Here is a 24,430-nt window from a genome sequence, read left to right as displayed (position 1 = left end):
TGACCAAGCTGGCTGAGTCCTAAAGGACATAACTGCTAGACTGGGTCTGCAGCAGGTGGTGAGGGAACGAACAAGAGGGAAAAACATATTTGACCTCACCCTCACCAAACTGCCTGCCACAATGCATCTGTCCATGACAGAATCGGTAGGAGTGGCCACCGCACAGTCATTGTAGAGACAAAGTCCCACCTTCACATTGTGGATACCCCCCATCGTGTTGTGTGGCACTACCACCGTGCTAAATGGGATAGATTTCGAACAGATCTAGCAACTCAAGTTTGGGCATGCATGAGGTGTTATGGGCATCAGCAGCAGCAGTATTTTTACTTGAACACAACCTGTAATCTCATGACCTGGCATTTCCCCCACTCTACCATTACCATCAAGCCAGGGGATCAACGCTGGTTCAATGGAAAGTGCAGGAGGGCATGCCAGGAGCAGCACCAGGCATACCTACAAATGAGGTGTCAACCTGGTGAAGCTATAACACAGGACTACTTGCGTGCCAAACAGCATAAGCAGCAAGTGATAGACAGGGTTAAGCAATCCCATAATCAACAGATCAGATCTAAGCTCTGCAGTCCTGTCACATCCAGTCACTGACGGAGAAGGCTGCACAAATATCCCCATCCTCAATGATGGAGGAGCCCAGCACATCAGTGCAAAGGATAAGGCTGAGGCATTTGCTACAATCTTCAACCAGAAGTGCTGAGTGGATGATCCATCTGGCTTCCTCTGGAGGTCCCAGCATCACAGATGCCAGTCTTCAGCCAATTCGATTCACTCCACGCGATATCAAGAAATGGCTGAAGGCATTGGATATTGTAAAGGATATGAGGCCGGACAATATTCCACCAGTTGTACTGAAGACTTGTGCTGCAGAACTTGCTGTGCTCCTAGCCAAGCTGTTTCAGTACAGCTACAACACTGGCATCTACCCAGCTAAGTGGAAAATTGCCCAGGTATGTCCTGTATACAAAAACAGGACAAATCCAACCTGGCCAATTACCACCCCATCAGTCTACTCTCCATCATCAGTAAAGTGGTGGAAGGGGTCTTCAACAGTGCTATCAAGCTGCAATTGCTTAGCAATAACCTGCTCACTGGCTCCCAGTTTGGGTTCCGCCAGACCCACTCAGCTCCTGACCTCATTAAAGCCTTGGTTCAAACATGGACAAAAGAGATGAACTACCGAGGTAAGGTGAGAGTGACTGCCCTTGACATCAAGGCCGCATTTGACCGAGTGTGGCATCAAGGAGCACTAGCAAAACTGGAGTCAATGGGAATCAGGGGGAAAACTCTCCACTGGCTGAAGTCATACCTAACACAAAGGAAGATGGTTGTGGTTGTTGGAGGTCAATCATCTCAGCTCCAGGACATCACTGCTGGAGTTCCTCAGGGTAGTGTCCTTGATCCAACCATCTTCAGCTGCTTCATCAATAACCTTCCTTCCATCATAAGGTCAGAAGTGGGGATGTTCGCTGATGATTGTACGATGTTCAGCACCATTCACAGCTTCTCAGATACTGAAGCAGTCCATGTCCAAATGCAGCAAGACCTGGACAATATCCAGGATTGGGCTGACAAGTGTCAAGTAAAATTTGTGCCACACAAGTGCTAGGTAATGAGCATCTCGAACAAGAGAGAATCCAACCAACGCTCCTTGATGTTCAATGGCATTACCATCACTGAAGTCCCTAGTATCATCATCCTGGGGGTTACCATTGACTAGAAACTGAACTGGACTAGCCATATAAATACAGTGGCTACAAGAGCAGGTCAGAGGCTAGGAATCCTGTGACAAGCAACCCACTTCCTGACTCCCCAAAGCCTGTCCACCATCTACAAGGCACAAGTCAGGAGTGTGATGGAATACTCCTCACTTGCCTGGATGAATACAGCTCCCACAATAAATGCTGGCCCAGCCAGTGAAGCCCACATCTCATAAATGAATAAAAAAATAATCAAATCCAGTCAGGATGCTTGCTGGCTCCCGGGGGTGGGATGGTGGGGGGAGTTTCCCTCAATCAAAGGCACTTAGTGCCTGTTAGGGGGACCCAGCATCAGGAAGAGGGGTGCCTGCTGTGAGATATCCCCTGCCCTTACTGACTATCATCCTCTTCCCCCCACCACCCAACAACTCCCACCCCATGACACCTATCCTGCCCTCATTGACATGTGGCCTGGGTCCCTTGGCATCCTAGTCCTCTGATGGGTGCATTACCCTGCCACCTCCTGAGAGGTGCTGTTTGCAGTTGACAGCTGCCAACCTCTGACTGGCCGGCAGCTCTTGGAGGGAGGGATTTCTGCTCTGAAATCCTTGATCAAACGGAAGGCCCACCAATAGCCACTTAAGTGCCGACGGGGCACTTAATTTGACAGGCCTTCCCCAAAGGAGGCCACGAAGGGCTCCAGCTGGTTCTTCATCCCTAGGTTTCTATACAGGTTTGCTGATAGGACTCCCTCATCTGTCCTGCAGGGGTCACTCATGAGGCAACTAGTTGTATGTTTGGGTGGAGAACTTTGATTGCCAGGCAAGCTTTTTAGGGCTGAATCATTATCTTCACCTTGTACCTCCCCTTGCAAATTGCCTTTGTGACAATAAAATGATGCATTAAGCACCATTTGGGAAATTGCTGAAAGCACAACTTGAAGAGCAATGGACAATTCCAAAAGACACCGTCAAGCAGATTCTCTGCTTTGCATTTAGCCATTCGGGTCAAATGGGCACGGAGGGAAATGGATGACAGGGATGGCAAACACATTAAGGAGCCTAAACCCACCTCCCCGACCCTCCCTGGTTTTACCCCCACTTCCTGTGGGGTTCAGTTGTGCAGTTGATGAGGTTTCTCACCACTGGCACATACATTGGAATATTTTCCGGATGTCAGCCAGAATAAAGTGGGGCACAATTCAATAAATGTATTTAAGTTTGTCCCATTCAATAATCCGGATAAAGGCAGCTCCCTCCAATAACATTAAATTGCACTTATTTATAAAGCACCATTGAAGTAGTAAAGTGTCCCAGGGAGCTTGACAGAAATGTTATCTGACAAAATTGGACACCAGGACATATGAGGGAAGGTGCCCAAAAGTTTGATCAAAGAGGCTAGTTTGAACGAGCATCTAAAAAATAGGAGAGTGGAGTGGAGAGGTTTAGGAAGAGAATTCCAAGCTTAGGATCTTGGCAGCTGAAGGAACAGCTAGCTATGGTACAGAAATGAAAATCAATAGATCCATAAGAGGTCAGAATTGGAAGAGCATAAAATCTCAGAGAATTGTAGGGCTGGAGGGGATTGCAGAGATATGGGACAGGATTCTTGCGTTTTGGGCTGATGTTGGAGATAATTCTAGTCTGCGTCTGATCAACGGCCTTAATTGGCCTGATAATTACTTTAACTAGCTACCCGTTGCTTGCAAAATGATGCACCTACCCGCCCCTGTTCCTGCCTCGTTTGGCCCACAAAAGACGTGTCCATGAAGGGATTTGAAAACAAATAGTTATTGAGCAAAATGCATTTTGCACAGAGATAAGTTTACTTCTATAGGTCCAGGCTTGACACATACTTAAAGTCACTGCAAAGAAAGTAATCGGTTTGTTTTCCCAACACCTGATTTTACATTTTCAGCCAAAATTAGAAAATGTCCTGGTTCAATTTTTTTTGAACAATGTCATTGTTTAATAAATTCTGACAGTTTATATGAGGAAAAGCAGTTGATATTCAGATCAACTTCTTCCACTGGCAAGTTTGAGATAGTGCCAGTTTTAAAAGTGGAATTCCTAATTGGCCTCAAGGCATAATTTGGCAATACATTGACCCGGATGTTGCAGTTAAAGTCATGGTAAAACTGTCAGCATTTTCCTCTGGCTAAAATTGACAACAACTTTTGGCGCCTGCACGTGTGCAGAATAACATGGAAATCCAGAGCTGACTGTCAGTGATTTTCTGCTTCTCCACAGGATACGCAGTTGAAGCCCTCATGGATGAACAGTTAGAAATCACTGAATTGATGTGAATTTCCCCTTTTTACACTATGATAGAAGAGAACAGGTGGGAAAGGGAAGTTATTAGGTGGGTGTCAGTGTAGGGGAGGAAGTAATAAAGTCTAAATCAGCATGGCAATGCATGTATGAGAATGCACAGAGTGTGGTTAATAAAATTGGTGATTTACAAGCTCAGATTGTCACGTGAAAATTTGATGTTGTGGCTATAACAGAGACCTGGTTTAATGAAGGGCAGGACTGGGGGTTAAATATTCCTGGATACAAGGTGTTCAGGAAAGATAGGAAAGGAAGAAAAGGGAGAGGATGGCAATATTGATTAAGGAAAGCATTGCAATGCTGGAGATAGAATATATCCCAGCGGAGTCAAGGACAGAATCTATTTGGCTAGAGCTAAGGAGCAAAAAAAATGGAAATACATTTCTCAGTGTAGTCTATTGGCCACCAACTGGTAGGGAGGATGTAGAGGAACAAATTTGCAAAGATTTTACAGAAGGATGCAAGAATTATAGTGTAGATATAATGGGGGTATTTAATTACCTGAATATAAATTGGGATAGTAATAATGTAAAGTGTAGAAAGGAGCAAAATCTTCTAGAGTGTGTTCAAGTAAATTATTGAAAGTAGTATGTTACTAGCCCAAGGAGGAAGGAGGCACCGCCAGACCTTGTGCTTAGGAATGAGGCGGGCCAAGTGAATCAAGTGTCAGCAGGAGAACATTTGGGGAACAGTGATCATTGTATCATAAGGCTTAGGTTGGCAATGGAAAAGGACAAAGAACAATTGAGAGCAAGAATAATTAACTGGGGGAACGTCAACTCAATGGGGTAAGAACGGATCTGGGCTAAATAAATTGGAGTCAAAGGTTGGCAGGAAAAATGGTAGCTGAACAATGGGCTACCTTCAAAAAACAGATGACTGAGGCACAGCCAAGGTATATTTCCTTGAATGGGAAAGGTCGGTCAAACAAATCCAGAGCTCCCTGGATGACAAAAGAGATAGAGATGAAGAAGAAAATTAAGATGAAATTGAGATTAAGATGAAGAACGCATGTGCTTATGACATATGTCAGGGTGGATAATAAAATGGAGAACCAGGCTGAATAAAGAAAGTTCAGAAGTGAAGTGAAAAAGCAAATAAGAGAAGCAAAGAGCAAGTATGAAAAGAGACTGGCAGCTAACATAAAAGCGAATCCAAAAGTCATTCCCTAGTTGATAGGCATGCAAATAGTAAAAAGGTAGTAAAAGGAGGAGTAGGGCCAATTACGGACCAAAAAGGGAATTTACAAATGGAGGCAGAGGATGCATATATTAAATGAATACTTTGTATCTGTCTTTACAAGGAAGAAGATACTAACCAGGCCACAGTGAAAGAGGAGGCCAATAATACACTAGAAGGATGTAAAATTGATAGGGAGGAGGTATTAGACAGGTTATCTTAAAGTCAATAAGGCACTATGACCAGATATGATGCATCCAAGGGAAATGAGAGTGAAAATTGCAGAGGCACAGGCCATAATTTTCCAGTCTTCCTTAGACTCGTGTGTGGTGCCAGAAGACTGGAAAATTGTGAATGTTACACTCTTGTGTAAGTATAAGCCAAGTAACTACGGGCCAGTCGGTTTAACTTTGGTGGTGGGGAAACATCTAGAATTAATAATTTGAGACAAAATTAATAGTTCCATTGACAAATGCAGGTTAATTAAAGAAAGCCAACAGGGATTTGTTAAGGGAGAATTGCGTTTAACTAACTTGCTGGAGTTTTTTTGAAGAGGTAACAGAGAGGGTTATTGAGGGCAATGCCATTGCTGTGGTGTACATGGACTTCCAAAGGGAATTTTGTACAGTGAGGCACAATAGACGTATAAGCAAAGTTATAGTTGATGGAATAAAAGGGACAGCAGCAACATGAATACAAAATTGGCCGAATGAGCAGAAACTGAGAAGAGTGGTTAATGGCTGTTTTTTGGACTGCAGGAAGATTTGTAGGGGTCAGTGTTGGTACCCTTGATCCTCCTGATCTATATTAATGACTTAGATCTTGGTGTACAGGGCACAAATTCAAAATTTGTAGTTGATACGAAACTTGGAGGCATTGTTAAATTTGAAGAAGAGGGTGTAGGACTTCAAAAGGACTTAGACAATTTGGTGGAATTGGCGAACACGTGATAGATGAAGTTCAATGTGGAGAAATGTGATGTGATTCATTTTAGTAGGAAGAACATAAACAATATAAAATAAAAGTGACAACTCTAAAGGGGATGCAGAAGCAGAGGGACCTGGGTTTCTATGTGCATAAGTCATTGAAGGTGGCAGGACAGGTTCAGAGAGCAGTTAATAAGGCATCAGTAACCTAGGCTTTATTAGTAGGAGCACAGAGCACAAGAGCAAGGAGGTTATGTTGAATTCATATAGGACACTAGTTCAGCCTCAGTAGAGTATTGCATCCAGCTCTGTGCACCATAGGAAAGATGTGAAGGCATTGCAGAGGGTACAGAAAATAATCACGAGAATGGTTCCAGGGATGAGGAACTTCAGTTCTGAAGATAGATTGGAGAAACTGGGACAGTTTTCCTCGAAGAAGACAAGTCTGAGAGGAGATTTGATTTGATAGAGGTATTCAAGATCATGAAGGGTCTGGACAGAGTAGATAGGGAGAAACTGTTCCCACTCATGAAAGGATCAAGAAGGAGAGGGCACAGATTTAAAGTAATTGGCAAAAGAAACAAAAGCAGCATTGAGGAGAAACTTTTCACACAGTGAGTGGTTAATGTCTGAAATGCACTGCCTGAGAGTGTGGTGGAGGCAACTTTAGTAAAGGCATTCAAGACAGAATTAGACTGTTATCTGCAAAGGAAGAATGTGCAGGATTATGGGGAGAAGATGCTCAATCAGAGAATCAGTGCAGACACAGTGGACTGAATACCCTTCTGTACTGTAACAATTCTGTGAGTCTGTGGTTAATATGGCTCAAAAATGCTTGAAAAAGTTATGTCTTGTTGCATGAGGAACAACTAGCCATAATTACTCTTGAACAACCTCTGGCCCTGAAAAACAAATTTTATGTTTGCAGAATGACAAATTTGTCCATCCCATGCTAAAATTTCCATTAATATTTGAGTGAGGTCAATCTATTTAGCACCTCCTTCTTGTCTATTTTTATTCTATCCAATACCTCCACTCTCCCCTCCTCTACTGCAACATTAACTTGATCCTCTTCTTTTGTGAAGAAAGATGCAAAGTACTCATTTAGTATCTCAGTCATGCTTTCTGCTTCCACAAGAATATGTACTTCTTTTTCCTTTATCACTTCCACTTTTCCTTTAACTATATTTTTTTTATACGTTTATAAAATATTTTGAGATTCTTCTTTATGTCACCCACCAATCTCTTCTTGTACTTACTCTTTGCCCATCTTATTTCCTTCATCAGTTTCCCCAGCACTGCCTGTATTCTACCTGGTTCATTTGGCATAAACCTATCTTTCCTGCATTAGCTATGGCTCAGTGGGTAGCACACTCATTTCTGAGTCAGAGAGTTATGGATTCAAGTTTCCCTCCAGAGACAAAAATCTAAGATAACATTCCAATGCAGTATTGGAGGAGTGCTATACTGCCAGAGGTGCCATCTTTCGGGCTAGATGTTAAACCCCTGCCCTCTCAGGAGGATGTAAAAGATACCACAACATTATTTTGAAGGAGAGTCAAAGTGTTCTCCCAGGTGTCCTGGTCAATATTCATCCCTCAATCAACCTCAGTAGAACAGATTCTCTGGTCACTATTGCTGTATTTTGGGAGCTTTCTTTGCACAAATAGACTGCTGTATGTCCTACCTTACACAACAGTGACTCTACTTCATAAGTGCATCATTATCTGTAAAGCATTTTGGTTGTGCTAGGTGCCGTATAAACACGTTTATTTTTTGGTTTTTAACTATATGCTATGTCTGACATTTGTTATAGCCCTCCCTTTCCAGTTTTACTTTAATCACTGTTTCCTTTGGAACCCAGGGAGACCCAGCTTTGGCCAAACAGCTTGATTATCAGCCTGTAAATTCTTCCAATACAACCTGAAGGGAGGCAGAAAGAGCAGGGGAGATTCCTGGTCAGCCAGACTGCAGAAGGCAATGGCAAACCACTGCAGTACTTTGCCAAGCAAAATCATGGCCCAATCCAATGAAAGCTCATGGTTGCCAAAGCCATCTTAGGGCATGGTACCTGGAGGAGGATACCCAAAGTATTTCTGCCTGGCATTTTCTCTTTTCCAAACTTTGTTTCCAGTCTGCATTTGCTAAATCTCTTCCCAGATCTCTGAAAGTGACTGTCTTTCAGGGTTCATTTTCTGTTGAAGGGTCATGGGGACTCAAAGCATCAACTCTTTTCTTCTCCGCCGATGCTGCCAGACCTTTTTTTCAGGTAATTCTGTTTTTGTTTTTTTTTCATTTTCACCTCCATTATTATGAGCAGTGGCGCATTGAATTTCTTTGCTGGCTCCCCATTAATTCAGCAGAGAAAGCCTTTTGGAATCTCATGGTGGCTATTTCTCACATTCTCATGGTCCAGTGCAGTAGGAGTTTGTGATCTTAGACTTATCTTGTCATGCTTTTCAACTGCCCCATTTTAATTGGTATGCCCTGACCTCAAATAGCACAACTGAGAAAAAGCAGCAGCACTTCGGAATTCACGGGCTGCCAAAAAAAATCTACTGTTTCGGTAGAAAGCCACTCTCTTCATTTAAAAACAGTGACCCTGTTTTACCCTATCACCACACTGGGTACAAATTGGCTGCTATGTTTCCCACACTAAAACAGTGAATACGCTTCAAAAATACTTCATTGGCTGTAAAGCGCGTTGGGACATGCTGAGGTCATGAAGTGCACGACATAAATCTAAGCCTTCCTTTCTGTCCTAGCAAACCTTTGTCTTCTGCGTACGTTTTCTCTTCAGGTTAAAGCTATTAATAATAGATGGTCAACAGTTCAGTTCCAATTAGCTCAGATTGCTTGTTTTGCTAATAATTAGTCTGCCGGTTCGGAGTTGATAAGTGGTCCATGGAAGAAAAGTAGACAGTGCCCTCATTAGCCCTTTAATAATGCAGTTAGTAATCAATACATAACGGGACAACTAAAAGTGGAGATTGTGCTCACTTCGGCAGCACATATACTAAAATTGGAACGATTCAGAGAAGGTTAGCATGGCCCCTGTGCAAGGATGACACGCAAATTCGTGAAGGTTTCCATAAAAGTGGAGATTGTTTAGTTAATTTACATAGGGATTCCTATCATTGCTCAACTGGTGGAAGCCTAAGGGAGGTCCTTTAAATACAACCAGGTTAAGAGTGTTTGATCTAAAAGGCAAATTGCTTCCCCAGTCATGGTATTTTTGTAACTTCAATAAGGACGAAGGAGATTCAAGTCAGTTTTTGGTCAAATTTCTCCCCTTGCCAGTCAACAACAACTCACATTTATATAGCGCCTTTAAGGTAATAATATATCCCACCGTGTTTCACAGGAGAGTCATAAAACAAAGTATGACCAACATGCCACATAAGGAGGTATTAACTCAGATGAGCATAAGCTTGGTCAAAGAAGTAGATTTTAAGGAATGTCCTAAAGGGGGGAAGTGAGGTGAAGAGGTGTAGGGAGGGAATTCCAGAGCTTGGGGCCCAGGGAGCTGAAGGCACGGCCGCCAGTGCTGGAGTGATTAAAATCGGGAATCCTCAGAGGCCAGAATTAGGGGAGCATAGATATCTCTGAGCGCTGGAGGAGATTACAGAGATAGGGAGGAGGCGAGTCCATGGAAGGATTTGAAAACATACATGCATATAAATTAGGACCAGGAGTAGGCTACTCAACCCCTCGAGCCTGCTCTGCCATTCAATAAGATCATTGCTGACCTGAATGTAACATTAAACCCACGTTCCTGCCTACCCCCGATAACCTTTCACCCCCTTGTTAATCAAGAATCTATCCAGAGTTATACAGCCCTTTGGCCCATCGTATCTGTGCCGGCCATCAAACACCCATCTATTTTAATCCCATTTTCCAGCACTTGGCCTGTAGTCCTGCCTTAATCTAGCTCTGCCTTAAAAATATTCAAAGACTCTTCTTCTACTGCCTTTTGAGGAAGAGAGTTCCAAAAACTCACAACCCTCAGAGAAAAAAATTCTCCTCATCTCTGTTTTAAATGAGCAATCCCTTATTTTTAAACAGTGACCCCCAGTTCTAGATTCTCCCATAAGAGGAAACATCCTCTCCATATCCATCTGTCGAGATCCCTCAGGATCTTAAAGGTTTCAATTAAGTTGCCTCTTACTCTTCTAAATTCCAGTGGATACAAGCCTAACCTGTCCAGCTTTTCCTCATAAGGCAACCTGCCCATTCCTGGTTTAAGACTAGTAAACCTTCTCTGAATTACTTCTAATGCATTTACATCTTTCTTTAAATAAGGAGACGAGTACTATACACAGTGCTCCAGATGTAGTCTCACCAATGCCCTGTATAACTGAAGCATAACCTCGCTACTTCTGTAGTCAATTCCCCCCACAATAAATGATAACATTCTATTAGCTTTCCCAATTACTTGCTGTACCTGCATACTAACCTTTTGTGATTTGTGCACTAGGACACCCAGGTCCCCCTGAATCTCAGAGCTCAGCAATCTCGCATTATTTAGATAATAAGCTTCCCTTTTATTCTTCCTGCCAAAATGAATGATTTCACATTTGCCCACACAATCCTCCATTTGCCAGATCTTTGCCCACTCGCTTAACCTACCTATATAACTTTCTAGCCTCCTTACGTCCTCTTCACAATTTACTTTCCTACCTATTGTTGTGTCATCAGCAAATTTAGCCACCATTCCTTCGGTCCCTTCATCCAAGTCATTTATATAAATTGTAAAAAGTTGAGGCCCCAGCACTGATTCCTGTGACATACCAGTCATCACATCCTGCCAACAAGGGTAAGAATTTTAAAATCAGGGTATTGATCGAGTGAGAGACAATATTAGTCAGCAAGCACAGGGATGATAGAGGAATGGGACTTGGTGTAGGTTTAGACACAGGTAGCAAAGTTTTGGATGTGGTTAGAATGTGGGGGACCAGCCAGGAGTGTGTTGAATAGTCAAGCATAGAGGTAAATTAAAGTATGAGTGAGGGTTTCAACAGGAAAAATGAGACAAGGGTGAAATCAGGTGATATTATGAAGGTGGAAATAGGCAATCTTAGTATTGGCGCAAATATGCAGTCAGAAGCTCATCTCACGAACAGGTTGGCTGAGTCTTGGACTTTTGCCTGAGAGAGGAATACAGGGAACAGAGAAAATATGAACATACCTTTTTAGGGTGTTTTGCATGGGACGAATTCAGTTTAAGTGCATGGATGCTATTGCACTGGGGGAAATGTCCCCTGGCCGGGTTTTTCCGGCCCCGCTTCGGCGGATGTGGTGGGCCAGCCATAATCCCATTGATTTCGGCAGCACCAATAAATCCCACTGGCAGGCAAGACCGGAAGATCCCACCATCTGTTTAAACAAATGGATGTCTCAGTTCAAAGAGTGAACAAAGCCATACCATTGTAAAAGCATTAAATATCTATACACTAGACTGACAATTTATGATTTCACATCACAGATAAAGTTTTGTTCCGGCTTTGGTGGCTCTCAAATCAAGGCTCCATTGTTGCTTGGGTGAGATCATTGATAGGGATGGTCTTCTTTAAGCTCAGTATCTAGGGTTGCCAACTGTGATTGGACATATCCCTGGAGGTTTCTTCAGAAGACCTTGAACATCTAATTGCCCTCTATGATCAAACAGTGTTTCTTTTCCCCATCTGAACTAATAAACAAAATTGTTCAAAGAAAATGAAAAGAAATTCAATCTATTTATAATGCCTCTATAACTTTTTTCAAAGCAGTTTCCAGGGAGTTAATCTAAAATTCCTGCAGAGTTCCGGACAATCCTGGAGGGCTGGCGACCCCCTAAGCATTTCTGTAAGGCAGTAGTTAATCAGATCGTCCTGAAGTCTGTTAATGTTATGCTGCTATTGATTTCTTGTTATAATGGAAAGATAGTAACCTTTAATATTTGTCTGATAATTAAGGAAGACTAAGTCCATTTAGATGCAGTGGCCACAGAACTGTTGAATTAAGACTGACTGTAAAGCAATGGCAAGTTTTGACAATAAAACTAATTAAAGGCTTTCTAATGCAGTGAGCTTCAGTTAGTTGATGACAGATTCTGCAGAAGGAAATGCATGCTTTTTAAAAAAGCAGGAGATTGTTGAGGAATTGTACAGATTAGTAATTAGATGTTTCATTTGGTAGGATCGTAGCGAGAGTGAAGTTGTGGGCAAAGTTATAAAGTTGGGGAGTTGTGTTGGGCTACGGAAAAAAAAACTTGTTAAAACTAAAATTATTGCTAGAAAGAGCAAGGAAGGAAGCTTTTCAAAATTACCTGGTGTGGAGTCATACCAGGGCACCCAGAAGCATATGAATTGTCATCTCCAGAAGAGATAAGAAAATGGTATTTTGGCATCTGCAATTTTCATTGCTTCAAGCTGCCAGGGCCCTAAGCTCTAGAATTCCCTCCTTAAACCTCTCCACCTCTCTCTCCTCCTTTAGAACCTATCTTACTGACCAAGATATTAGTCACCTGTTCTCATATCTCTTCATGTGATTTGGCATCAAACTTAGTTTGTAAATTGCTCCTGTGAAGCACCTTGAGATCTCATGTTACATTATAGGCACTATAGAGATATAAGTTGAGATCCTTAAGAAGTTCTTGGGAAGTTCTGCAGCCTGTATACAGAGCTCAGAAATGTAACATGTTTTAACAAGTCCTCTGACCCAATCTGCACCATTTTGGCATCAGTACTGTTGTTGGGTGTACTTTAATTATTGTATACTTGATAACTCTGTGACATCTGCCCTTGAATGCCTAACAAACCCATTGATCTGAAGAGTAAAAGCTAAGTGAGATTACACATTTCTAACACCCTCTTTTTAACAGTTCTGTAGCAGACTGTGAGATGCATGCCTTCCAAAAGGCCTGGAATGCTGCTTCAAAGCAGGATAGATTTTGCAAATTGCATCGTGATTTAATGGGACTGGGCACTCCAGAGTATTACCCGACTGGATTTGAAGGGTCGGCGTCTTGCTGTTTATTGTGGATCTTCTCTCTGGATGCAACTTTTGAGGGGCTTCACCAGAACAACCAAGTAGTGAAAAAGATCCCACTTCAGACAGAGTTCCCTGAACAAACTTAGCCTCTTTGCTACATCACATCACCCTGCTTGTATAAAATCTATTCCAAAATATAGCCTATTAAATTATGATATATTCAATTATATACTCTATTGTGTAGTTTAAACATAAAGCACTCTGGACTACGCTTTACTTCCCTTTTAGGTTTTGTGCATTCCAAAATAAAGACTTGTATTTATATAGCGACTTTCATGACCTCCAACATGTCACAATGTTTTTTCTTATTTGTTTATGCAATTTATGCGTCGCTGGCTGGGCCAGCATTTGTTGCCCATCCCTAGTTGCCCTTGAGAAGGTGGTGGTGAGCTGCCTTCTTGCAGTCCATGTGGTGTAGGTACACCTACAGTGCTGTTAGGGAGTGAGTTCCAGGATTTTGACCCAGTGACAGTGAAGGAACGGCATTATATTTCCAAGTCAGGATGGTGAGTGATTTGGAGGGGAACTTGCAGGTTGTGGTGTTCCCATCTATCTGCAGCCCTTGTCCTTCAAGGTGATACAGATTGCGAGTTTATAAGGTGCTATCAAAGGAGCCTTAAAGAGTTGCATCTTATAGAATATACACAATGTGTTTATAAAGTATTTTACAACAAACGAAGTACTTTGAAATGTCACCACAGTTGTACTGTAGGAAATGCACAGCAATGTCCCAAAGAGCAGAAAGTGCTGGAAAAACTCAGCAGGTCTGGCAGCATTTATGGAGAGAGAAACAGAGTTAGCGTTTCGAATTCAATATGACTCTTCCTCAGAGCTTCAGAGTTCCGAAGAAGAGTCCCACTGTACTCAAAGCATTAACTCTGTTTCTCTCTCCACACATGCTGCCAGACCAGCTGAGCTTTTCCAGCATTTTCTGGTTTTTAATTCAGATCTTCAGTATCTGCAGTATTTTTGCTTTTATCTCACAAAGAGCAATCTGATAATAATTAGTTTTAATGGTGTTGGTTGAGGAATAGCTATTGGCCAGGACACAAGGCGGAATACCCCTACTGTTCTGTGAATAGTAGCCATGGGTTCTTCAACAACCAGCAGGGAGGACAGATAGGGTCTCTGTCTAAAATCTCATCCAAGTGATGACACCTTGGACGGTAGAGCACGCCTTCACTACTGCAGGGCGTGTCAGCCTAGATTATGTACTCAAGCCACTGAAGTGGACTTGAATCCATGATCTCCTGATTCAGAGGTGAGAGTGCTACCAACTGAGCTGAATTTGACACAAGTTGGAGTATTGCATTAAAAACAAGCGTAACATATATACAGGCTGGTGTATATTACCTTCCATGCTTGGAAATATCATTGTCAGCCATATTATATTGGAACATTGTTTCTTGCTTCTATTGCAATGGATGTGAAGTGCTTGCTTATCTACTGCTGATGGGTGCTACTACTGATTTGCATATGACAGTGACCTGTGTTTGTAAGAGAATTGCATATCACCTCAAAAATAATTAAATTGTCCTTCAAAGCCAATCACTCTCACGGGTCGAGGAGGAAATGATTTATTAAATTACAAGTGTTTAGAAGTGAGCAATGAGAGTTTAATTTACTCTTTGAGTTGAGATAACATCATGAGCCACTCGAGAGAGACATTAAACTCTCCGCCATCTAAAATTTCTTTTTGCTGGAATATATACAACGACCTCAGTAAAATGAAAATGGGGCTAATTAAAAGTTAGGCTGAACTGACATTGTGCAAGGACTGAAAGGGGTTATTGTAAAGCGGCCAATGTAGGATGGGACCAATCACCTGAATCCCAGATGGTTTATTTTAGAAGCAAGGACAACCATTTCTTTGTCTCATCGTCAAAAAAAGGTCTGCTGCTTGGACTGCTCGTCCATGTTGAGTTTTCCTATGGCTACAGAAGACTCTGTTATAGCTGTCAGAACAGAATAAAGGTTCTGTGTCTCCACATCTGTATCTGCTAAGATGTGTGCTTGTGGAGTGATGGTAGCCTAGTGGTATTATCACTGGACTAGTAATCTAGCGTCCCATGCTAATGGTTTGGGAAAGTGGGTTCAAATCCCACCATAGTAGCTCTTGGCATTTCAATTCAGTTAACAAAAGCTGGAATATGAATGTAGAGTTCAAAAACACTAAGGGACAAAAAATGTTAGTGGGGGTTGTATATAGACCCCCAAATTGTAGTGTTGGGAATGGCATTAAACTGGCAATTAGAGATGCATGCAATATCGGAACATTTGTAATTATGGGTAACTTTAATCTGCATATAGATTGGACAAATCAAATTAGTAACAATGCTGTAATGGAGGAATTCCTGGAGTGTATACGGTTTTCTGTACCAATACATTGAGGAACCAACTAGAGAATAGGCCATCCTAGATTGGATATTGTGTAATGAGAAAGGAATAATTGGCAATATAGTTGTGCGAGGATGATGACATTAAGGGTAGAAAGTGGGACAAGCGAGTGACAGATAGCCCTAGTTGGGGTGGGGTGGGGGAGAGGGATCAAAATAGGCTAAAAGGTAAAGATAAAACAATGGATGGGAATACATTTAAAAATGATGGAAATAGGTAGAAAAAGAAAAATATATATAAAAAAATATATTTTTTATTTTCTACCCTTAATGTCATCATTAGCACATTCCTCAGCTAATATCACCACTGTCAACACCCCTTTGTCCTTTGTGTATGACATCTTTGGCAATCTCTTCTTTGCCTCCACCTATCACGGGCCCTCTATCCAGCTCTACCTGTCCCACCCCCCTAAACCAGTTTATATTTCACCTCATTTCTATGTTTCTTTGTTCTGATGAAGTCATACGGACTCAAAACGTTAACTGTGCTCCTCTCCGCAGATGCTGTCAGACCTGCTGAGTTTTTCCAGCTTATTTTTGTTTTTATTAGAGAACAGGCCATCCTTGATTGGATATTGTGTATTCCTTGAGAAAGGAATAATTGGCAATCTAGTTGTGCAAGGCCTCTTGGGGATGAGCAACCATAATATGATAGAATTCATCATCAAGATGGACAATGATGTGGTTGCCTCTGAGACTAGTGTCCTGAATCTTAATAAAGGAAACTACGATGTTATGAGGTGCAAGTTGGCTAGGATGGATTGGGAAACATTACTTAAAGGGGTGATGGTGGATAGGCAATGGCAAACATTCAAAGAGTGCATGGTGAACTACAACAATTGTTTATTCCTGTCTGGCGCAAAAGTAAAACAGGAAAGGTGGCCAACCCATGGCTTATAAAGGAAATTAGAGATTATATTAGATGCAAGGAATAAGCATACAAATTGGCCAGAAAACACAACAGACCTGAGGATTGGGAACGGTTTAGAATTCAGCAAAGGAGGACCAAGGGATTGATTAAGAAGGGGAAAATAGAGTACAAGAGTAAGCTTGCGGGAAACATAAACACTGGCTGTAAAAGTTTCCATAGGTATGTGAATAGAAAAAGATTGGTGAAGACAAATGTAGGCCCCTTACAGTCAGAAACAGGGGAATTTATAATGGGGAACAAAGAAATGGCTGACCAACTAAATACATACTTTGGTTCTGTGTTCACAAAGGAGGACGCTAATAACATATCAGAAATGTTGAGGAACACAGGGTTTAGTGAGATGGAGGAACTGAAAAAAATCAGTATTAGTAGGGAAATGGTGTTGGGGAAATTGATGGGATTGAAGGCCAATAAGTCCCCAGGGCCTGATAATCTACATCCCAGAGTACTTAAGGAAGTGGCCTTAGAAACAGTGGATGCATTGGTGGTCATCTTCTGAGATTCTATAGACTCTGGAACAGTTCCTACAGATTGGAGGGTAGCTAATGTAACCCCACCATTTAAAAAGGGAGGTAGAGAGAAAACAGGGAATTATAGACCAGTCAGCTTGACGTTAGCAGTGGGGAAAATTCTAGAGTCCATTATAAAAGATTTAATAGCTGAGAACTTGGAAACAGTGGCAGAATCGGACAGAGTCAGCATGGATTTACAAAAGGGAAATCATGCTTGACAAATCTACTGGAATTTTTCAAGGATGTAACCAGTAGAGTTGATGAGGGGGAGCCACTGGATGTGGTTTATTTGGACTTTCAGAAGGCTTTCTACAAAGTCCCACATAAGAGATTAGCGTGTAAAATTAAAGTGCAAGGGATTGGGGTTAGAGTATTGAGATGGATAGAAAACTAGTTGGCAGACAGGAAACAAAGAGTAGGAATAGATGGGTCTTTTTCTAAATGGCAGATAGTGACTAGTGGGGTACCGCAGGAATCGTTGCTGGGACCCTAGCTATTCACAATGTATACTAATGATTTAGATGAAGGAACTAAATGTAATATCTCCAAATTTGCAGATGACACAAAGCTGGGTGGGAGGGTGAGCTGTGAGGAGGATGCAGAGATGCTTCAGTATGATTTGGATAAGCTGAGTGAATGGGCAAATGCATAGCAGATGCAGTATAATGCATATTAATGTGAGGTTATCCACTTTGGTAGCAAAAACAGGAAGGCAGATTATTATCTGAATGGCTATAAATTGAGAGAGCGGAATGTGCAATGAGACCTGGGTGTCCTCGTACACCAGTCGCTGAAGGTAAGCATGAAGGTACAGCAGGTGGTAAAGAAGGCAAATGGTATGTTGGCCTTCATGGCGAGAGGATTCGAGTACAAGAGCAGGGATGTCTTGCTGCAATTATACAGGGCGTTGGTGAAACCACACCTGGAATACAGTGTGCAGTTTTGGTCTCCTTATCTGAGGAAGGATGTTCTTGCTATAGAGGGCAAGCAGCGAAGGTTTACCAGACTGATTCCTGGGATGGCAGAACTGACATATGAGGAGAGATTGAGTTGGTTAGGATTATATTCGCTGGAGTTCAGAAGAATGAGGGGGATTTCATTGAAACCTATAAAATTCAAACAGGACTAGACAGGGTGGATGCAGGAAGGATGTTCCCGATGGTGGGGGAGTCCAGAACCAGGGGTCACAGTCTGAGGATATGGGGTAGACCATTTAGGACTGATATGAGGAGAAATTTCTTCACCCAGAGAGTGGTGAGCCTGTGGAATTCACTACCACAGAAAGTAGTTGAGGCCAAAATATTGTATGTTTTCAAGAAGGAGTTAGATATAGCTCTTGAGGCGAAAGGGATCAAAGGACATTGGGAGAAAGCGGGAGCAGGCTATTGAGTTGGATGATCAGCCATGATCATGATGAATGGCGGAACAGGCTCAAAGGGCCGAATGGCCTACTCCTGCTCCTATTTTCTATGTTTCTATGTAATATCTTTTCGGGAAGGAAATCTGCCCATTCCTCCCTGGTCTGGCCTGCATGTGACTTCAGATCCAGAGCAAATCTTAACTGCCCTCAGAAATGGCCTCACAAGCCACTCAGTTCAAGTGCAATGAAGGATGGGCAACAAATGCTGGCCTCACCAGTGACGTGCACGTCCTATGAAAGATTTTTTAAAAATCAAATGTATTATCTGGTATTAGACAAGAACCAAAAGTTTTGCACATTTAGCTTGCAAGTTGAAAATTCACCCCAAATGGTCAGTTTTGACACGTAAACTGCAATAAACCTTATGCTTTACCTGTTGTGTTAGAAACCAGAATATGTATATTAAAGTCTTGAATGGCTAAAAGCAAAAAGCACGTTATTTTTCCATCGGTTGTTGTAATTGCGCCTCCTATTGTGGAGGTATTACCTGAATATTTCCAATCGGGTCTCTCTAATTTATGACCATAAATCAACCAGGAAAGCGATGCTAGGACAGTTGAGGTTTTCAAGACTGGGATAGAAAGATTTTTTTATTGGGTACCAATATTGAGGGATATAGACCAAAGGTAGGTAGATAGATCAGCCATAATCTAAGTTCCACAGTGTCTACATCAACCAAGTTTCCTCATTGGTTCATCAGCTACTCTTTGTCTTTGGTGTGGCTTGGGGAGTAACAGCAGCTGATGGCATTCCTCCATTAGTAGCGTTAACTGTGTCTGACTACCTTCTAGGAATAGAAGACTCATATGTCCTCTCAGGTGAATATAAACAATCCCACGCCACTATTTCAAGGGAGAAAAGGGAGCTCTCCCTGATGCCACCAATATTTATCCCTCAGCCACCATCGCTAAAAACAAAACAGATTATCTGGTTGCTATCATATTTCTGTTTGTCAGAGCTGGTTGTGTGCACATTGGCTACCGTGTTTCCTACAGAACATTTTGTTCTGAGCACCAGCTGGTTATTCTATGGTATAAAAGGGGGCTGGGTTCCAGCCACACAATAATATGCCCTGCCACTTTTATTTTACCCCCTGACCTGAGCAGCAACTCAAAATAAATTAGTTTGTGAAAATGTAGAACGGACATGAGGTATAGATAATAAGCGACAAACGGATTATTGGGGTAGAAAGGCATCCCAGTGGACCACAAGGGGATCAGGCACATTACGAAGGTGGAGGAAGAAATGATACAGAACTGACCAAGAAGGATCAATGAAAAAAAAGCCTTGAATTTATATCAAGTCTGTCAAGTCCACAGTGGTTTACAACCAATGAAGTACTTTTTAAAATGTTGTTACTGTTATAATGTGGGAAACACGGCAGGCAATTTGTGCAGAGCAAGCTCCCACAATCAGCAATGTGATAATGAACAGATAATCTATTTTAGTGGTGTTCTTTGAGAGATATATATTGGGCGGTAAACTGAGGTGAATGTCATTGCTTTTCCTTGAAATAGTGCTGTATGCCTGAGAGGGCAGATAGGAACTCACTTTAACAGCGCTCCCCCAGCATTGAACTGGCAGCATCAGCCTGGAATATGTGGTTAAGCCTCTGGAATAAATTCACTAAGCGTTGCTTGCTAGCATTTGAGCTGGAGCATTTTATTAACCTTTAATGAAGCTGGGATTGGCGATTGGCATGCTTTCTTTTTCTGAGAGCCCTGCCAGGATTTTTGCTGCCCCGTGTTGACAGTTAAAATTAAAACTATAAGGAGGTTCTTTGAATTGTATGTATTCACAGCTGATTTAATTGCAAACGTGGACTAGTAAACTATCAGCCAGGAGACCTTGACAGCAATCAAAGGCAATGATCCAAAGGTGAGTTGCTTTCATCTTACGAAAGTAAACACATAGCATTACTTTGAAGAAAAACAGGACAGCCCTTCCCCAATCTCCTGACACATATTTATCCCTCACCCAACATCGCACATATAAAGAAAAACAGATTATCGGTCTTGCTCGTTCAGAGAGCAAACACAGTGGGCCAAATGGTTTCCTTCTGTGCTGTAAAGTGATCACATTTGTGGGAGCTTGCTATGTGCGAATTGGCTGCTGCATTTTCCTACAATAGTGACCACACTTCAAATGCACTTCATTGGTTGCAAAGTGTCCTAAGATTATGAAAAGCATTACACAAATGTAAGTCTTTTTTTCTTGCTGAAACATGCTAGAACACTTGTTTGCGTAAAACAATACATTCTGCAACCAATCAGGGAACAGGCTACTTTAGGCCTAGTAATGTGTAATGTGGCAAAGTTAGTTAATGATCTCATAGTAAAGGATGCTCTAGGTAAGAATGACCACAACATGACAGAATTTCATATTTGGTTTGAGGGCAAGAAATGTGGATATGGAACCAGAGTCTTAAATTTAAATAAAGATGGTTTTTATATATTCTTTCACATGATGTGGCTATCACTGGCAAGTTGTTGCCGACCCCTAATAGCCCTTGCAGAGGGCAGTTAAGAATGAGCCGTATTGCTGTGGGTCTGGAATCACATGTAGGCCAGACCAGGTAAGGATAGCAGATTGCCCTCCCTAAAGGGACATTACTGAACCAGGTGGGTTTTTATGACAATTGATAATAGGTGTTATGGTCACTGATATAAACTTGTACTCCAGATTTCCTGAATTGAATTTAAATTCCATGCTGGCAGGATTTGAACCCATGTTCCCAGAGCATCAGGCAGGGCCTCCGGATTACTAGTCCAGTGACATTACCACTACATTACCACCCCCCTCTTAAACTACAAGGATATGAAGACAGGTTTGGTAAAAGTAGCATGGAAAAATAGATTATAAGGTAAAACAGTAGAGAAGTAGTGGCAGACATTTAAAGTGACATTTCATAACTCAAACAAAGGTATATTCCAGTGAGAAAGAAAGACTCTACGAGAAGGATACAGAATCTATGGCTAACTAAAGAAGTGTATCGGACTGTATCAAATTTAAAGAAAAGACGTACAATGCTGTAAAGATTAGTGGCACGCCAGAAGCTTGGGAAGACTTTAAAAGCCAGCAAGGAATGACTGAAAAAAAAAGACCCAAATCTTCCAGTATCCATATTGTCAAAATCTGGACATAAATTGGGAGATGCGAATCAGGAGCCCATGGAAGTTCTGACGCACACACATGCACTGAAATCGCCTGACAAGTTTGAACTTCTGATGGGCTGATTTCTGATGCCCTTGCCCCTCTGCAAAAGTCTCCGACACTGAGCTCAGTGTCAGAGACCCAGTTACACAGGAATTACCTGGAAAATCACCCAGGAAATGTCGCGCTGGTTAATACCTTGTTTAAACTCGGAAACTTGCCAGCACTGAGCACCATAATCGACACCCGCCTGCCCCCATCAATCACCCCCTGACGCTTGCTCACCCAGCTCATTCTCCCATCACCTACACCACCAAACCACCCCCCGACCCCACCCCGACCAGACTATCCCACCCACCCCATACCCCATCACCACCCCTACAACTCGACTCTAGATTGTGGAAAGGTGGCAGCTGATTGAAAACCCACAAATGTAATGCTGTTATTCAGAAAAGGAATGAGACAGGAAGCAGGTCACTTAGCTTAACACCTTTAATTTGGTAAATGTTAGAATCCATTGTTAAGCAGGTATTAGTAGGATGTTTAGAAAATCATAATACAATCAGGCAGAGTCAACATGGTTTGTGAAAGTGAAATCATGTTCAGCAAATTTATTAGAGTTCTTTGAGGATGTAACAAGCAGGGTGAGTAAAGGGGTATGTCAATGTAAATTTGGACTTCCAAAGGCATTTGATAAGGTGCCACATAAAAGGCTACTGCACAAGATAAGGGCTCCTGGAGTTGGGGGTGATATATTAGAATGGATAAGGAGTAGCTAACCTACAGGAAACAGAGGGCAGAATTTTCCAGGCCCACACCCCCCACCCTGTGGCAGTTTAATGGTGGGCAGGGAGGGGAACAATGAGGCTGGAGCGAATAAAAGGCTTCCTGCTGGTGTGAATTGATGGCGGGAGTGTGCGCTCTTGCCTGTCATGGCGGGTTGCCATTCCCGCCAGAGGCTGGCATGAAACTGTTTTGCATCCCGTAATTGAGCACAATCGTCCCCCCACCCCCGTCCAATCACCCACACCGCCAGCGGGTTTTCACGCCAGTCCAGAACATGGTGTGCAAATGTCGGACTTACCTGCAAGAAAGCCTGGAGCAGTTCGCAGAGATCGGAAGGGAAGGTGGAAGCCTCTAGCGACCTTACCCTGGAACACAATGGGCAGCTGTGGGCGGGTGGATCATCTACGACGTGGATCTTCTAAGCTCAAGATCTTCCAGGAGGCCCATCATCTATCTTCAGGATATTCCAGGAGGTGGATCTTCTATCTTCAGGATATTCCAGGAGATGGATCTTCTATCTTCAGGATATTCCAGGAGGTGGATCTTCAACAGTGGGTCAGTTGATGTCTGGATGCCTCTCAAATATGTTGCCTGGATATGATTGCGGGTGCCAGCCATCCAGCCTGCCTCGCTGTGCGATGTGTCGGGAAATTCCCAACTGCATAATTAATGAAGCCAGGGTTGTACAACGAGGCACGAATTTCCAACAGCCTCTGCAATGGGAATACTCCTCGTTCCCACCCCAGCCACGGAACTTCGTCCCAGAACGGAAAATTCCACCCAGAAACTCAGAATAAATGGGTCATTTTCAGATTGGTAAACTGTGACTCGTGGAATTCCACAGAGATCAGTGCTGGGGCCTTAACTGTTTACGGTCTACATTAATGACTTGGATGAAGGGACCGACTGTATTTTAGCCAATTATGCAGATCTTACAAAGATAGGATGAAAGCAAGTTGTGAGGAGGAAACAAAGCCACTATAGATAGGTTAAGTGAGTGGGCAGATTTGGCAGATGGAGTATGATGTGGGAAAATGTGAAGATTGACAGGAAGAATAGAAAAGGAGAATATTATTTAAATGGAGAGAGACTGATGGAGAATGATGCAGTACAGAGGGATCTGGTTTTCCTTGTACATGAATCACAAAAGGTTAGTATGCAGGTACAGCAAGTAATTAGGAAGGCAAATGGAGCGTTGGCCTTTATTGCAAGGGGAATGGAGTATAAAAATAGGGAAGTCTTGTGACAATAGTACAAAGCATTGGGAAACTGCACCAAGAGTACAGTGAACAGTTTTGGTCCCCTTATTTAAGAAGGGACATACTTGCATTGGAAGCAGTTCAGAGAAGGTCCACTTGGCTGATTCCTAGGTTGAGGGATTTCTCTTATGAGGAAGGGTTGAGCAGGCTGGGTCTATGCTCATTGGAGTTTAGAAGAATGAGAGGTGACCTTACTGAAACATATACAATTCTGAGCGGGATTGACAGGGTGGATGCTGAGAGGACATTTAACCTTTTGGGGGAAATCCAGAAGCAGGAAGCACAGTTTAAAAGTGAGCAGTCTCCCATTTAAGAATGAGGAGGAATTTCTTCTCTCAATTTGTCATTAGTCTTTGGAATTCTCTTCCCCAGAGAGCAGTGGAGGCTGGGTCATTAAATATATTTGAGGTTGAGTTAGACAGATTTTTGATCCATAAGAGAGTCAAGGGTTATGGTGGCTGGGGGCATAGAGAGGAAAGTGGAGTTAAGCTCACAATCAGATCAAGCCATGATCTTATTGAATGGTGGAGCAGGCTTGATGGGACAAATGCTCTACTCCTGTCACTATTTCTTATGATTTGCATTTATGTAGTGGATTCAGATGGAGGGCAGGAGGTTCCATTTGTTCCTTGTGCTGATTGCAACATGGGAAATTGGAGCCCAGTGGCATCTATCTCTCTTCATAGGCAAGACAAGCCTTGACCCTACTCTCACCCTCAAACCACCACCACCCCACCCAGCCAACAACCTCCACCCCCCAACCCCAACGCATGTGTTTTGCGAAAATTGGCACT

At 42.5% G+C, this 24,430-nt stretch overlaps 1 protein-coding gene and 1 non-coding gene across 2 annotated transcripts in view; both read left to right on the top strand.

Moving 5' to 3' along the window:
• khdrbs2 (KH domain containing, RNA binding, signal transduction associated 2) overlaps window positions 1–24,430 on the top strand; it is a 718,527-nt gene that overhangs the window by 372,254 nt on the left and 321,843 nt on the right. The window lies entirely within an intron of this gene.
• Window positions 9,140–9,246, top strand: LOC121278522. Its single transcript, XR_005943186.1, has one exon. It is a non-coding gene; the product is annotated as a U6 spliceosomal RNA (small nuclear RNA).

This window comes from Carcharodon carcharias, chromosome 5 (genome assembly GCF_017639515.1).
Source record: "Carcharodon carcharias isolate sCarCar2 chromosome 5, sCarCar2.pri, whole genome shotgun sequence".
NCBI classification, from domain to species: Eukaryota; Metazoa; Chordata; class Chondrichthyes; order Lamniformes; family Lamnidae; genus Carcharodon; species Carcharodon carcharias.
Note: the sequence above shows the minus strand (reverse complement) of the source record. Positions and strands in the feature narration are given on the sequence as shown.